General features: G+C 36.5%; 1 pseudogene; it reads left to right on the forward strand.

Moving 5' to 3' along the window:
- The window catches only part of LOC103262535, a 38,403-nt pseudogene extending 26,947 nt beyond the window's left edge, over positions 1–11,456 (forward strand).
- Positions 11,457–18,311: the final 6,855 nt, after the last annotated feature.

The raw sequence follows: 18,311 nt of genomic DNA on the forward strand, positions 1-18,311 counted from the left end.
AAGGCAAGAATGCGACCCAAAAAGTCACACATAGATACCTCTTGGGCATCACTTCAGATTCTCTCAGCTTAGCCTCTCATTCCAGCTCTTATCAAAGAGACCTGTTCACACAGAAACAGGGCCTTTCAGGTCCTCACATGTGTAGCCTGAGTACCTTGCCTTGGCCAGCACCCTGAGTCTTCTGCTTCCTATCCCAGACCTTCCCTGATGCTGAAGCATGAGGCACCCATCAAAATCTGTTCACACTCAAGCTTATACTACCCAGTTGTATGGAGGACTTGATGCCCGGGCAACAACTCTTGACTCACGAGGGATGTTTATTCCTTTCTTTTTGATGTTTATCCCTTTGTTAGATGATTCTGAGATGCTTTTCATACGACTTCTCGAAAGATCTCTTCAAGATCAAGCATTTGCCATGTAATAGTGGGAAACATGCTGTTGAATTTTAAAACATTCTCTGACACTCAAGCTGCAAGGTAATGGGTACTCTATTCAGGCAGTTGCGATGGAGAAACAAAGAAAATGTTTCTCTGAGTGTGGAGCACATTAAGGGTTTCAAAGGGAAAAGAGAAGAAAGCAACAGAGGGCAATTAGGATATTCTTCAATGTCATGTGGCCCATTTCAGGCCATTTAGTCCTAATTTCAGAAATGTTGACTAAATGAAGGGATTGAGAGGGAATGAGTTAGTCTCTCAGTAGCAGAGCAAAGGAATCAGTGAATATTCAGAGCAGATAATTTTCCATTCCTCTATAATCACCTTGTATGGGCTCTTCCTTCTTCCCTGTTTTCCTCTTTTGTACCTCAGTCCTGCCCTCTGAGATTATACTATGTCTGCAAGCCTTTGTCTCTATCTTAACCTTTCTCATAGGGAAAAGCCCTGCTAGACAAAGGGCACTAATAAAGCATTTCTTCTCTATGTTTAAAGAATTCCTATGCTGGCCATCCTGACTGGAGTTAGATGGTATTTCAGTGTGGCTTTAATTTGCATTTCTTTGATGATTAATGAGGCTGAGGATTTTTTCATGTATCTGTTGGCTACTAGTATGTCTTCTTTTGAGAAGTGTCTATTCATATCTTTTGTCCATTTTTTAATAGGGCTGTTTGGTTTTTTTTTCTTTTCAGCACGTTTGAGTTCCTAGATGTTAGGCCTTTGTCAGATATATAGTTGGTAATTATTTTTTTCCTATTCTGTAGTCTGTCTCTCTGCTCTCTTGATGGTTTCTTTGGCTTTGCTGAAGCTTTTCAGTTTGATGAGGTTCCACTTGTCTGTCTTATCTCTTGTGGTATGGGCATTTGGGGTTTTGATCAGGAATTGTTTGCCTGTTCCAATTTCCATAAGGGTGTCTCCTACATTTTCTAAGGTTTTTATAGTTTGAGGTTTCTTTTTAGGATTTTGATCCATTTAGAGTTCATTTTTGTGTATGGTGATAGGTAGGGGTCTTGATTTAATCTGCATATGGTCAGCCAGTTTTCCCAGCACCATTTTGAATAAATTCTCCTCTCCCCAGTGGTTGTTACTGGAAGCTTCGTCAAAGATGAGTTGGTTGAGAAACTAAGTCAAAAATCAACAGATGCTGGAAAGAATGTGGAGAAAAAGGAACACTTCTACACTGTTGGTGGGATTGTAAACTAATACAACCTCTGTGGAAAACAGTGCGGTGATTCCTAAAATACCTAAAAATCAACTTTCCATATCACCCACAATCCCCATTCTGGGAATATATCCAGAGGAACTCAAATCACTCTGTGCAAAAGATACCTGCACACACATGCTTATTGCAACATTATTCACAATAGCAAAAATATGGAACCAACTGTGCTGCCCATTGAAAGTGGACTGGATAAAAAAAATGTGGTACATATACACGATGGAATATTATGCAGCCATAAAGAAGGACAAAATTATGAACTTTGCAGCAACTTGGATGGACTTAGATTCTATCATATTCAATAATCTATCACAGAAACAAAGAACTGAGCACCACATGTGGACTCATAAGTGGACACTGAAAAATTATCATAATACTATAAGAAAGGTATTGACTGTAGTGGGAAACTGCCAGGGAGGAAGGGCACACTTCATCAATAAGGGTACCTGTTCTCAAACCAGGTGAACTAGGGACCAAAGTGAGTCCTAAATTTTACCTGCACAATGACCATTTGTATACCTAACCCTGAATTGTGCTCCACATCTTTAAAATAAAAATTAAAACAAAAAATAATTCAGATGCGTTGGTGGTTTATCCTACATCAAATGTCCAGCAGAGTCAACCAAAATAGTTATATTTTAATTCCCCTATTTACTAAATAAACCATTTGAAATAATTATCATAGGTAAAATGCAGCACATTTTGATGTGTTATATTATGACAGAAAATGTTGAAACTACTTCTTAACTATTGCATGAGTTCAGTTTTAATATAATAGATTTTTTTCTCATTTTTCTGCTTTTATAGAGGTTGTATTGATGATTCAATTTTGTAAATCCTTTGAGCTTCTCAGCTGAAAAGAGAAAGATGTAAAATATTTTTATTACTATTTTACAGGGTTCAGGAAAAAAATTACAGCAAAACAAATAAATTAAAACAAATAAACATACCCTTTCAAGTATTACCAGCTTGGAATATCTAACAGTAAGACGTTATCTGTTGCCACTTGCTGCTGAAACATATATTTCACTTCTTTCTTAATTGCTTATTTGGCTCTTTAGTTGATGTGGGGGAGAGGATATAGAAGTATTACTTAAAACAATATTCTCACCAGTGTCTTGATGATAAAGATTACTCTTTCACTTTAGCAACTCAGAGTTGTTATCACTTCAGTCATGTTGTGTCAGAATAATATCCCGTTTGGTAGTCCTGAAAATAAGCATAAAATAAGTGTTTGTTGGAAGTATGAGGAGGTGATAGATTATGAGAATGGGATTATGGTTTTGCTTATGTGTAGAAAAAAAAATTGTTCTCAGCTTGTTTAGTTCTCTTGATCCTACATGTGAATAAAAGCTAGTGATGGTAATGGCTGAAATAGCACAATTAGCAAATGTTCTTAGACTAAATCTACAGCTGTTGAAAGTTTTTTCGGCAAAAAAGTGCCATTTGTGTCATTTTCAATTTTCACTTGATTTTTATTTTTGTCTTTTAAAAACCTTTTTAACTATTGCTAATTATTTAAGGAATGAGACAGGGCTTGTGATTGTTTCTGTAGCATTGGCAATATTAATTTTCCTGACAGGAAAACTGTCCAAATATCTTTTGTGTAATAAATGGCACTTACTTATTAATAAAAAGTAGAATTTTTCCTTTTATTAGTTCTTTTGATGTTTTGTTTCAATTAAAATTGTGCTATTTGGCAGAAGAGGTATAGGGTTCTGCAACAGCCTGACAAAAGCTGTTTAGTTCTTCCTATGATTATAGCATAATGCCTCTAGAGTCAGAAAGACCTGAGTTCCAAACCTGATTCTGCCACTTCCCAGGGAATAATTTTGACACAATGACCTCTCAGGGACTCGCTTATCTCATCAGTAAATGGCAATAATATTAGTATAGAATTGCTCACAGAATCCCTCTTATGGTTAAGCACTAATCATAATGTCAAACATGTACTAAGAGTTTAAAATCATTGTACCAATTTTTTTTTGAGTCAAGTTCTCACTTTAGTCCAGGCTGGAGTGCAGTGGCACAATCACAACTCTCCTGCAACCTTGACCTCCTATTTTTAGGTCATCCTTCTACCTCAACCTCCTGAATAATTGGGACTAACAGGCACCCACCACCATGCTAAGTTAAATTTTTTTTTCCACTTTTTTATAGAGACAAGGTCTTGCCATATTGCCCAGGTTGGTCTTGAACTACTGGGCTCAAGCAGTCCTTCTGCCTCTCCCTCCTAAAGTGCTGAGATTCCAGGCGTGTGCCACCGTGCCCAGCCTACCTATTAACATATAATTCAACTTCATATTTTTTCAATGAAAATATACTTCTACAACTATTTTTTTATACTTTCTATACTAAGCTGTGAAATAAATTATGCTATTATTTTGAAATAAATTAAATCATTAACTTATATCATCTTAATAATAATTATGGAGCATCTACAATGAGTGAGGTGCTAGGACTGCAGCAAGGAAATTATAAATGAACTATAAAAGTTATATAAAATATGATGATAATATAAATTATTAATCAATAAAATAGCTTATTTTTATTTATAAAATATGTATTTATTTCTAATAATGTACACACAGATATGCATATATCTACTCATGTTTATTTAGAATATTAGTAAAATCTAGAAAAGTGCAGAGATGAAATGTAAATCACCTCTAGTCCTTCTACATATATATGATATACATAATATACACAATATATCTGTATATGTAATATATGCAATTAACATTTTGGTGCATAACTTTCTAGTCTTTTCCACTTTATATATATATTCAATGTTTATTTTGTTAGTTGTGAGTATATCATGCATACTCTTTGTAAACTATTATTTTCATTTAAAATATATAATGGACAGTTCTTGATCTAAAATAAAATATACTTCCTCAATATGATTTTTAAATCTTATATCCTGGAACATATAGACATGTATCATAATTTATTTTACCAATTCCCTATGGTATTTTTATTGTTTTTAACGCTTCATCAGCATAAATACTGCTGTGACAGACTTCAACACCATCACAAACCATTTCATTTTCAGCAGATGAGATCACCAAGAAAATATCAGCCATTGGAATGTGACATCATCATTCCATCACCAGCTCTATAACTTACCTATATCATCATCTGTTATTTCCTTCTTCCCTAAGTGCTCTAGAATCTATTTTCTTCTGCATTTTCAGAGAAAGTGTTCTTTGATTGATCCTTCTCTTTCCTGTATCTGAACTTTTCTTTCTTCTTTGTAGGTCCTTCTCATCAACATTTTATCATACTTAAATCTTAACCATCTGAAAAAATAAAAAAGCAAATAGAAAAAAAATATTTATTAACCTCATGTTTATCCCTCTCTACTCCTTCTCTCCTTGTTATGGTTTGAATGTTCTCTCATGTTAAAATTTAATTGCCATTGTGATGATATCAAGAAGTGGAACCTTTAAGAGGTGATTAGGTCATGAGGGCTTTGTCTTCATGAATGGATTAATGCGATGATCTGTAGGAGTGGGTTAGTTATTATGCTATTTTCTCTCTGTCTCACATACTCTATCACAATGTGATGCCTTCTGCCATGGGAGGGCCTTTGCCAGATGCCAGCACCATGCTCTTGGATGTTCTAGCCTCCACAATCATGAGCTAAAAAGATTTCCTTATAAATTGCCCAATCTGTGGTATTCTATAGCAGCAGAAAATAGACTAGGATATTCTCCAATTTCCTAGCCAAAATTTTCAGAAAGTATGTTGCAGTTGTCTTAAGTGCTCAAAACAGAAACTTGGGAAGTGTTTTGTTTGCTTGTTTTTGACACCTCCCTCTGCGTCATGCCCATATCTGATCAGTTAGAAAGTATTGTCAATTTTATCACCTAAATAACTTTTAAGTCCCTTTAGTTCTTTCCTTTTGTACTGTTTTATTTCAAACCATTGTTATCTCTTGCCTGGACTACTGCAGATCTGAATTCTACCTAGTCTATCTGCATCTACTCTGCCTCTCTTTCAAATTGTTTTTACCAACCAAAGCCGGAATGACCTTTTCTATTGCAAATATAATCATATTAGCCTCTTTCCCTCCCTAAGAGAGATACGTGTACTTGTATCTTCTTAATAGCTTCCCACTGATTATCAGATAAAAACCAAACCTTTAGTTTAACAAACAAGACTGTGCCTGAGCTGAGCTTGTCCTACTTCTCTTAGCCCTGTTTCTTACCAAGCTCCCCCTTATTCTCTACCTCAGGTGCACATTTTTAAATTCCATGGATATGCCATGTTTTTTCCTGTCCCAAGTCTTTGTAGATGATCTCTCTCCATCCGGACCCTTATTTACCACAGTATCTTCACTCTTCTATGTGTCATTGACTTATACAGAGCCGTTAATTTTTAGTTCATATGTCATTGCCACAAAGAAAACTTCCAGGTCACAGTCTCCTACTTCATATATACTTATACATAACACTTTTCCTCATCAGAGCTGGAAGTTAGTATTTATTTACATGGCTGCTTTATTAATATCTATCTTGCTCACTAGATTGCAAGCTCCATGAAAGTGAGAATGATGTTTGTGCTTACCACTGCATCTGCAACATTAAACAATGCCAGGCTACAGATAGACTCTTGATAAATATATTTGTTAAATAAAAGAATAAATGAACATCAATCTGTCTTATACCCCACCGTCATTAAAACTGCTCTTCTTAAAAATGCTAATAATCATGTTGCTAAATCTGGTAGATATATTAATATTTTTATTTCACTTGGTTGCTCAACAGCATATAAGATTTAGTTTTTCAACCAGTGCTTTATGAAAATTATTCTTCCAGCCGGGCTCGGTGGCTCAGCCTATAATCCCACGCCTTTGGGAGGCTGAGGTGAGTGGATTGCCTGAGCCCGCGCGTTCGAGACCCGCCTGGGCAGCGAGACCTCATCTCTACAATAAATCAAAAAATCAGCCGGGCGTGGTAGCGCATGCCTGTAGTTCCAGCTACTTGGAAGGCTGAGGTGGAAGGATTGCCGGAGCCCAGCCGGTAGAGGCTGCGGTGGCCGGGAGCGGCCACTGCACTTCAGTCTGGGTGACAGAGTGAGACTCCAATTCAAAAAAAAGAAGAAAAAAAAAAGAAAATTATTCTTCCTTTGCTTTCCAAGAAAATGAATATCTCAGACTTCTGAGTTTATTCATTCCCAGGGCCATTATCTGACTCTTCTTCCTCTGTTTATTACTTCAATGGTAATAGTCTACAGAAGTGGTGTCTAACCTTTTGGCTTCCCTGGGTTGCATCAAGTAATCTTTTGGCTTTCCTGGGCCACATAGAGTAAAGAGGCATTGTCTTGGGCCACACATAAACTATAGAACACAGTTAGTGTATATATGTAATAAGATTTATGTTTGCTATTTTTATTATTTAGAAATATGGGAACAACATAAAGCTAGTGGAAAATTTGATCTTGCTTTTGTAAAACTAATCTATCAATGTCTGGTTCAGTTGAAGTGGTCACAATTCTTAGTGATTTCTCAAGGTGTTCGTCAGAAATATTTGCTTTTTGTGTGCTTCAGAAATGAAAAGAGCTACTCACAAATGTATGTGCTTCCAAAAAGCAATGTCATGAATAAGGTGTGATTGTGAACTACAAAAATGGAACTATGTATAGGGTCACAAAGAAAATAAAGGCTAAAAAACACATAATGTTAAAAGATTTTGTGGGGCCACATTGCTAGCTGTCCTGGGTTGCATGCAGCCCGTGGGCCACAGGTTGGATCTGCCTGGTCTACAGTGTTATTTTCTTCATTCTTTTCACTACTAATTTATATTTTCTCACAAGATGATCATCTTTCATTGTTGCAATTAACATGCATGTTCTTATGACTCTTAAACTCCATCTGCAGCCCAAATCTTTTCTCTTTGGACGTGTATATCCAATGGCCTACTGTACAACTTTACATGAATGTTCTGAAAGCAACTTTAATATATTGTCTCTAACATTGATCTTTTTGTTTTTCCTTCCACATTTAAATCTGCTCCTCAGTGTTTCCTGTCTCAATGAATGACACTATTATCCACCTAGTTTGTTAAGTTAGAAAGCTGGAGGTTATATATAATTTCTCCATTTCTTCTTTTTGTATTTTTTATTTCTCCATTTCTTCTTCTAATACATCAAATTAGTAGCCAAGTTTTGTTGGATCTATCTGCTGAATTCCCTGTTGACTTCATTCATTTCTCACCACCTCTACTACCACTACTCTAGTTCAGGCCACCGGGATTCTTCTCTATATTACTGCACAAGTGTCTTAACTGTTCTCTCTGACTCCAGTATTTATTCACATTTAAATAATACTAATAACTATAATAATATAGTTTTGTGGGGAAGGGGCAGGGGTTTGACTATTTTGAAAAGCTAGGAATGCTCTTGAATCCTTTTTTTTTCGTAGTCACTTTATTTAACCAGACATGTTATATGCTACTCCTCTGCTTGAAAGAGTTTTTCATTAGTCTTAGAATAAAGCTGTGGTTCCTTTGTAGAATTCATACTATATTTTCTATATCTTGAGTTGCATCTCTTGCCTTAATCTATTGGCCGTCTATTTTCCAGGCATACTGAGTTTCTTTTCCATCTGCTAACATGTCATACATTGTCTCACCTCAAGGACTTCACTCATGATCTCCTCTTCCTCTGCCTACAGTACCCTCCACCCACTTTTCATCTCACCAGCTGCTACTCAGTTGTTCATATCTGAACTTAAAATACTTCTTCTAGAGAGTTTTTCCTTACCCTCACTGCCATCACAGTCTAGGTCATGTACTGCTCTTCTGTGCTCCTATAGCTGGCTGTATTTTTCCTATATTGCCACTTATTATGCTTCACTGTAATTATATCTATTTACTCATCTGTCTTCCCCACTATATTGCAAGCTCTTTGATGGCAGGAATTATGTCTTGTTGATAACTGTCATATCTGCAGCACCACAGCATAGTCCCAAGCACAATGTAGATACATAATCTATAGTGGCTGACAATGAAATTCTCTCAACTTAATATTTTTATAAGTATGTTTTAGAACAGTAAAGGAAATTGGAATTACAGAGAAAAATTTTACATGTATTTTTATCTTTATCTTTTGATATCACACATCCAGTTTTTAGATAACAAGACCCGGAGACCAGGTTTGTACAGACACTACTATAGAACTTTATTCATGTAGGTAGTTAAATGCTTTGTGATCTTTTACAAAAAACTTCTCTTTTGGGGACGATGACTTTCTTGACTGAAAAAAGTTCATTAAAATGGATGACCCTTAATCTTCCATATGGTCTATGATTATAAGAAATTATAAGTATGTTGATACTCCTCAATAACAATTATAAATACAAAACAACAACACTTAGAGTATTTCATAATGATGCAATAGAGTTTGTGGTGGGGGGGCAGGGATTTGGTTAGTTTGAGAAGTTAAGTGTGCTCTATTTAAAATTTCTCCTAATAGTCTAACTTGATGGCACACAGAATGGCAAAAGAAGCCTAGTCAGGTGATACTGTAAGTCAGATTTCTGCACCATAAACCACAGGTGCTGAGAAGCAACTTTAATAAGCAGAATGTAGGAGGACACAAATTTAGCAGCCGTGCAGCTAAATAATGCAAAGATAGCTAAATTGGAGAATGATAAATGATTTCAAAGTGGCAAAAATCAAGAGACCAGGTACTGTTGCATAGCTGTGGCTTCTGTTTAAAAATGACTGGATGATTCCAGAAGCTGTTGAGGCATAGGAAGTATAAAATCTCCCTCACCGAGGCAATATATCAGCTGCCCAAACCTCCTCCTCATCAGTCAAGCTTGTTGGCCTTTGACTCTGCACAATCTTTGTGACACTGTTATCAATGATACTTCAGGAACATCTGCTCCAGAGCAGTCTGTTACTGCTGTGGCAGACAGCAAATCTAATGGTATCAAAAAAGAATGACAGGAAACCCATTAATGTATAGTGGTGGTATGAAACAACACAATAACCACGATTAGGGCTTGCTGAATCCATCTGCATTTCAACATCTAGCTAACTTACTAGCATATATTTGGAAAGACTTCAGTGCTCATGATGTCATTGACAAACAAGAAGTCAATGAATGACTTAAATGATTGCCTTACAAAAAACATGTGATACTGTCTGTAAATCAGAGTAAGATTAAATTGAAGATGATAGGGAATCATTTGTAGAACAATTTGATTATTTTTATTTGTACAGGATACTTAGAGCAGCAGTTTATAGCTAGTGCTCTTTAGCCCAATATTCATTTACTCATTTACTATTTCATTTATTCAACAAATATTTGAGTTCTTACTCTTTTAGGTCTGATGACATACCAATGAAAAAAAATAGATAAAAGTTCTTGCCCTCGTAGGATTTATAATATAGTGGTACAAGAAAAAGAAAAAGAAAAAAATAAGATATATAATGATAAGTGTTATGAAGAAAGATAAAGCAGGGAACAGGAGTTGGAACTAGGAATGGGGTCTGCAATTTAAGTAGGGTGGCCAGAGAAGGCATCTCTAATGAGTTGACACTTTACTAGAGAACAGGCAAGATGAGAAAAAGAGATCCCTTTCCAAGCTACCCAGATAGATGTCCATATGGCGTTGTTCTGAACTCCCGTTGTCGTAACTTTAAAGAGAAACTTCCACAATGTCTGGAGCCCTTATGACCTGCAAATGAAGGAGGAGGATGTCCTCAAATTCCTTGCAGCAGGAGCCCACTTAGGTGGTACCAATCATGATTTCCAAATGGAACCGTACATCTATAAAAGGAAGAGTTATGGCATCTGAAGAGGACCTGGGAGAAGATTCTGCTTGCAGCTTGTACCACTGTTGCCATTGAAAACCCTGTTGGTGTTGACCAGACTCGGTGGCTCAGCCTGAAATTCCAGCACTTTAGGAGGCTGAGGCGAGTTGATTGCCTGAGTTTACAAGTTCGAGACCAGCCAGGGCAACTTGGCAAGACCTCATCTCTATAATAAATAAATAAAAAAATTAGCCAGGCGTGGTAACGGGCACCTGTAGTTCTGACCACTTGAAAGGTTGAGATGGAAGGATCGCCAGAGCCTAGTGGGTTGACGCTGGAGGTGACAGAGTGAGATTCCAACTCAAAAAAAAAAAAGAAAGAGAGAGAAAAAAGAAAACCCTGCTGATGTCAGTGTTATATCTTCCAGGAATACTAGCCAATAGGCTGTGCTGAAGTTTGTTGCTGCCACTGGAGTCACTCCTATTGCTGGCCGCTTCACACCTGGAACCTTCACCAACCAGATCCAGGCAGCCTTCCTGGAGCCCCATCTGCTGGTGGTGGTTACTGTTCCTAGGACATTTTATGTTAACCTGCCCATCATTGCTCTGTGTAACACAGACTCTTCTCTGCGCTATGTGGACGTTGCCATCCCATGCAACAAAAGAGCTCACTCAGTGGGTCTGATACGGATGCTGGCTCTGGAAGTTCTGCTCATGGTGGCACCATCTCCCATGATCACCTGTGGGAGGTTATACCTGATCTCTGCTTCTACAGAGCTCCCGAAGAGATTGAAAAAGAAAAGCAGGCTGCTGCTGAAAAAGCTGTGACCAAAGAACAATTTCAGCATGAGTGGATTGCTCCAGTTCCCGAGTTCACTGCTACTCAACCTGAGGTTGCAGACTGGTCTGAAGGCATGCAGGTGCCCCCTGTGCCAATTCAGCAGTTTCCTGTTGAAGACTGGAGTGCTCAGCCTGCCACAGAAGGTCTGCAGATCCCACTGCTCAGACCACTGAATGGGTAGGGGCAAGCACTGAGTGATCTTAAGCTGTTCTTCCACAGGCTCTTAAGCAACATGGAAATAATGAGGCAGGGAGCACCCCTACTCCCCAGCCTAATAAAATGAGGGCATTCCCAGGATAGAGAAAGCGCCTTCTTAGTACAGTAAGATAAAAGCTTTCCCAGAATAGTGAAAGAGTCCTTCTAACACCATAAGATAAGAGCTTTCTTAGCAAGATTTATATTAGAAAGGAATGTAGCCCCCAGTCTGCAGTGCACATGTGAAACTCTGCTGCAACCTTAAACTATGAAATACCCAATTAGAATGTATGTTACTAATATGTAAGCCTTATTAGGGGGACAAAGGAGCTAAGAATATATAAAAGGCAAATGCCTCCCTGCACTTGGGGCTCAGCATTTGGATGTGAATCTGCTGAACCGGTGCTGACATGAATAAACACTGCTTCCTGGCAAAGTAGCCTCGGTGTCCTGTCTCCCTCTGTAAAATCCTGCCGTGATAAGGTTGACAGAAAACAAACATCTGTTTCTAAAAAAGAAAATAAAGAGAGACACGTGAGGAAGAACTTCTGAGACAAAGGAACAGTAGTGCAAAGACCCTGAAATACTAGAGGGTCTCCAGGTTAGAGTAAGGGCAGAGAGGCCAGTGTGACTGAGTCAGAGTGAGAGAAGGTAAATGAAATAGGATTCTATCCTAACTGTCATAAAACCAAATTCATTTTTCTACTTTGCGATCTTCCTAGCTGAGAATGATGCTTAAAATGTACTAGTTTCTAAGATAATCTTCTAAACTTTCTTCTTCCAGATGCTTGCTGGCAAAGGCAAGTGTGTTTCAGGATGTTGTTAGGGATGAACTCTCTTGAAAAGGAGAGTTTCCATATGTAGATGCAAGTTAAGTTCTCCATTGGTGAGACCATGTGTGATCAAATTTCTTATGTTTGGAGAGATCACATTAGCAGATGTAGAGTTGTCCCAGTTTCTCTCCTGCCTCTTTTGCCCTGTTTTATTTGAAGAAATCTGAAAGAATCAATTTGAGAACTGAGGGAATTGATAGCAGTAGCAGGCTGGTGCAGGAGGCCTACCATAAGAGGAAATTGGTAGGCTGCCAACCTTTTATTTAGGAAGGAGCTGTGTTTCTCTTTCCCGGAGCCAAGATACCTCTGGAGCAGACCCTATGTGTAGGAGATGGGAGAGCGGGAGATGAAGGGGGCAGAGGTAGTATAATATGAAAGGAGGCATGATATTTCTCTGGTTATTCAAAGACTGGAAGCATTCATATCGTCCCTTCCTCAAATATACTGGCAATTGTGGGAATCCAAAGTCAGTGTTAGTTTATTCATTTCTTCTCTGTTTCTTTGAATTTTTATCTGCAGATAAAAATAATACAGCTAATCTTCATAATAATACTACTTATTCTTTTTTTAATTAGAAAAATGTATATCAAATGAACATTCTACCAAAGTATGTAAAAGAACGATCATGAGGGTGAACAACTCAAAATATCAGCCATTTGACATTATATTGACAAAATTTATATTCCATTCAAGCATTTTAAGGCTAAGATTTTCTATTCAATGTTCACTTTTTATTATAAAAAAACGCTCTTAGAAACAAGAACCATTTGGGAAACCAAACTTGATTCTACATCATACTAAATGGTATTCCCAGCCTTCCAGAATCTCTGCAACCCTCTGCCCCCACTCACTTCAGCTCCTCTTAATGCTACTTCTTGGAAATGGAAAAACATAACACCAAGTGTTCATTTTTTTGAAAATATGTCTTCCTCATTTTAGCTGCAAATCGTTTTTTGAAGGCCTGGAGGATGCTGCATCAGCAATCAAAAAATCAAGAGTGTTAGAAAAACATTTTGTGAAGTACAGTACCAAGTAAAGTGAACACTCAGCAAGCACGTTCTTGCTTTTGTGTGTCACAGCTTGCCAGCTTGTTATGCACAAATGTGATTCATGTGACTTTCCCACAGTCTGTGTGTGTTTGCAGCAGTGCTGCTGATATTCTAAGATAGGCTGTGCTACCTATTTTAGGCATAGGAAAAAACTAACACATTTGCCTCAGAAAATGCATAGAAAAGCTATGTATTTTTGTCAACATCTGTAACATTTGTTTTGTTCAACAGTGATTTTTATTTCTACTTGATGATTGTGAGACCAGCTATTCATTAGTTTCAAAAATATGCATCCATGCATAGGATATTTCTATCCTCTCTTAATTAATTTTCTTTAGAAGGTATGCATATTAAAGTATTTTGACTGTGGCAAAAGTCTTTTAGATCTTGTGGTCATCTCAACATTTTCATTTAAACAACTGATAAAGAGACAAACCAGTAATGAAAAAAAAGATATAGGCAGTCTGCCATAGATAAGGAGATAAAGAAACATTTACTCTTCTGCTGCTTAATTTTTAGTCTGTTAATTTGTAGGCGATTGTGCCCTATGTATAAATTGATTCAGGAATTTTGAATTAACAGGAATGTTGTGAGCTTCTTGTAGCAATGTTTGAGAAGTTACTGGCTAAAAAACAGAATAAAACAAAAACTCAGCTGGGCTCGGTGGCTCAACCTGTAATCCCAGCACTTTGGGAGGTTGAGGTGAGTAGATTGCCTGAGCCCAAGGGTTCCAGATCAGCTTTGACAACTTGGCAAGACCACGTCTCTACAATTTAAAAAAAAAGTCGGGTGTGGTAGCGCATGCCTGTAGTTCCAGTTACTTGGAAGACTGAGGTGGGAGGATCACTGGAGCCTAGGAGGTTGACACGGGAGTGACCGTGAGCATGCCACTGCACTCTAGCCTGGGCGACAGCGTGAACTCCAACCCAAAACAAAAAATAACTCAAAGACAATAGACTGAAGACATATAGTGACTTAATACTTGTTTAACGGTGACAAAACTTTTTGCTTATATAATTTAACTGGAAATTAAGTACATTTGAACATAAGTCACTACGAAAAATCACAAATCTCAGGCTTGAAGGTACAACTCTTTTTAGTGTTTTCACTTGTATATTTTAAAAACTACTCAAATTTAGTATGGACAAAACTGAGCAAATCAATACTTTCCTTAAACTTCACCCTCATTCAATGGTTTATGTATAAATATATTCAATTGTACAAGTAAGAAACTTGAGAGTCATCCTTGATTCCTCTTTTCCCTCTTACTTCACAGCTAATTAATTATAAAATTCCCAATGTCACATCTAAAATATCTCTTAAATCTCTCAAATATGTCTACTTGTCTCTATCCTACTGCCACACCCTTAGACCTAGCTACCATGATTACTTAACTAAACTGCTGAAATATTCTAAATAGTAATCTTTTTCTAGTCAAAATGATCTTTTAAAAACGCATTTTGGTCCTGCTATTATACAATTTCTAAATACCTTGCACTCCTCTAGAGTACTGTTCAGATTGTAATTAATTAATTTTGGAAGTAGTTTTTACTTTGTCAAGAGAATATACATTCCAGGAAGGCCAGTACCACTTTTCTGTTTTATGCTATCAAATCCTCAAGTGCCTATCAAACACCATGTACATAATAAATTGCTTACTATATGTTTGTATTAAATGAATGTTGAGTGTCTCACAGTGAGGTGGCAGCACTTAAGTTTCCTTAGGTATTGTTTTTTCAATTTCACATTTGTTTAAATTGTAGTGTCTCAATAGTCAGCCAGGTACAACTAACCAAAAGAGTATGACCTGAGTGTATCCATTGGAAAGACCCAAGATATAATTATGCTTAGATAATTTTCAAGATTATGCCTTCTTGACATTTGTATAAGTGACACACTAATTAAATTAGGATGCAGTTCCTTTATTTTCCCTTCACCTTAACATACAGGATATGCACATAGGAAAGAGTCAAAAAAGACATGAAAAGTAATTTTTTTCATGGCCACCTATCAGGACTATTTTTTGTCCTTAAATCAATTAGTTTTGTCATGTCAGTTTTCTCTTATTTCCACTGAAAATTTCATGTAGAATTCATATATCATTGCAGAACCATACTTTTAATGCATTTTTAAGTGGTGTGACTGAGCTCTTGGACACAAATTTGAAATTTTTATTTGCTGATTCTCCTCTCATGTCAAAGATCTGTTTTTTTGGCCACTCCCACATCCAATTTTCATCCATGTAACATTCATACACTGTGATGTTATCAATATATTAACATGCCAACTGATTTTTAAGGAGTGACCTCTTTCAATAGGATTTGCTTTTCAAATATAACTCTTTAAGATAGAAAGGCTTCAAATACAAAGAAAGGAAAAAATAAATGAAATCATATGTCTGCACGATGAATTATGAAAGAATGTATATAAACCTTAATGTAGACATTAATTTTAAATAATGCAAATGTTCATCAAAGAAGAAAGAATAACATGTTGATATATGTTCAACAATAAACAGGAATGAACAACTGGGTGCACACAAATATATGAATGAATTCTCAAAAATATTGTGTTGATCAAAACAAACCAGACACAAAAGTTCTATATTGTTGTATATATATTATATATATAATGTATGGTTATATATATGATATATATGATAAATATATATATTAGATTCGAAAATAGGAAACTTAAATATCCCTGGCAACAGGGAGAAGAAATTGGTCAGAAAGTGATGCGAGAAAGTTTTATGAAATGATATAGGTTGCTTGTGCTTTGTTTTACATAGTGGTTACATAGATTTATAAAATTGTCAACACTTTTCAATTATTCTTTAACCGACTACTCAAAATCTTTTTTATTATATGTAAATCTATCTGACTGCATTCAGAAAATAAAACACTTGAATAAAATGAAATAAAAAGAAATTATAACAGTTAAAAACTGTAATTGAATTTGTTATTTTTTGAGCTTGGAATCTAGTCCAATTAAGTTTACTTAGAAAACCTTCCAAAAATAGTAAGAAATAAAACAGAAAGTAATATGACAATTAATGCTGAAACTTCAAGACAGACACATTTGAAGGCAACATTCAATCTGGCTTTTGTATGTCATACAAATTCATTTCCTTAGACATTTTTTTTCCTCTTTAAGTCTTTCAAAAATATTTTATTTATTTATTTTTAAAATTTATTTTATTTTAAAGATATGGGGTACAATATAGGTAAAGTTTGGGCCTTCCTTTGGTCCCCACTTTGCCTGGTTTGAGATAAGGTACCATTACTGATGCTGTGTTCCCCTTCCTGGAACACAGCATCAGGGTGGTGTTCGCCCCACCCTGGAAGTATCCTGCTACTGCCAATCTCTTTCATATAGTATTATGGTAAATGTTCATGATCTACTTATGAGCTAGAACATGTGGTACTCTGTTCTTGGTTTCTGTGATAGCTCACTGAGTATTATATGCTCTAAATTCATCCAAGTTGCTGCAAAGTCCAATGTTTGTCCTTCTTTATGGCTGTGTAATATTCCATTGTGTATATGTGCCACATTTTTTTTATCCAGTCCAGTTCTGATGGGCAGCACAGTTGGTTCCAAGTTTTTGCTATTGTGAATAGTGTTGCAATAAACATGCGTGTGCAGGTATCTTTTTAATAGAATGATTTGAGTTCCTCTAGGTATATTCCCAGTAGGGGGATTGCTGGGTCGTAAAGAAGGACATTGACCTTCTCTTCTATTGGTTCTATTGGTCCATATGTCTATTCTCATACCAATACCACTGTTTTGATTATTATAACCTTATAGTAAAGTTTAAAGTCTAAAAGTGTGTTCACCTTCCATTTTATTTATTTTGCTAAGAATTGTTTTGGCTATTCATGGTCACTTATGTTTCCATACGAAATTCTGTATGGTCATTTCCAGGTCTGAGAAGAATGATGTTGGTAATTTAATGGGTATTCTGTTGAATTTGCAGATTGCCTTTGGTAGGATGAACATCTTAAAAATGTTGATTCTTCCTATCCATGAGCATGGAATATTTTTCCATTTGTTTGTGTCTTGGATTTCTTTGAACAGTATTTTGTTGTTTTCATTGTAAGGGTCTTTCGCTTCTTTGGTTAGGAAGATGTTGAGATATTTTTGTTGTTGTTATTGCTATTGTGAATGAGATTGTGCTTGTTATTTGGTTTTTTGCCTGCTTGTTGTTGGTGTATAAGAATGCAACTGTCTTTTACACATTTATTTTGTACCCCAAGACTTTGCCAAAGTCCTTTACCAGTGAAAGCAGGTTTTTGACTGATTCTCTTGGGTTTTCGAGGTATAGGATCATATCATCAGCAAAGAGGGATAATTTAAATTCCTCTTTTTCTCTTTGGATACCCCTGACTTCCTTCTCTTGTCTCATGACTCTAGTTAGGACTTTTAACACAATATAGAACAGGAGAGGTGAGAGTGGGAAGCCTTGTCTTGTTTCAGTTTTCAGGGGAATTGTTTCCAGTTTCTGTTCATTTAGCAATATGTTGACTGTGGGTTTATTGTAGATGGTGCTTACTATTTTGAGGTATGTTCCTTCTCTGCCTAGGTGTTTGAGTGTTTTTATCAAGAAGGGATGCTAGATTTTATCAAAAACATTTCTGCATCTAATGAGATACTCATGTGGTTCTTGCTTTTACATCTTCTGATGTATTTAATTACATTTATGGTCTTGTGGTTGTTGAACTAGCCCTGAATTCTGAGGATGAAGCCTACTTGGTCATGGTTGATGATTTTTGAGATGTGTTGTTGGATCCGATCTGCTAGAATCTTGTTGAGAATTTTTGCATCTATGTTCATTAGGGATATTGGCCTGTAGTTCTCTTTCTTTCTTTGATCTTTACCTGCTTTGGTTATCAGTGTGATGTCAGTTTTGCAAAAGGATTTGGGGAGAATTCCATCTTTCTCAATTGCCTGGAATACTATCTTTTTTTGAGTTGGAA

The sequence above is a fragment of the Carlito syrichta genome, unplaced genomic scaffold (genome assembly GCF_000164805.1).
Source record: "Carlito syrichta isolate Samal-C Ts95f unplaced genomic scaffold, Tarsius_syrichta-2.0.1 Scaffold304548, whole genome shotgun sequence".
Classification (NCBI taxonomy): Eukaryota; Metazoa; Chordata; class Mammalia; order Primates; family Tarsiidae; genus Carlito; species Carlito syrichta.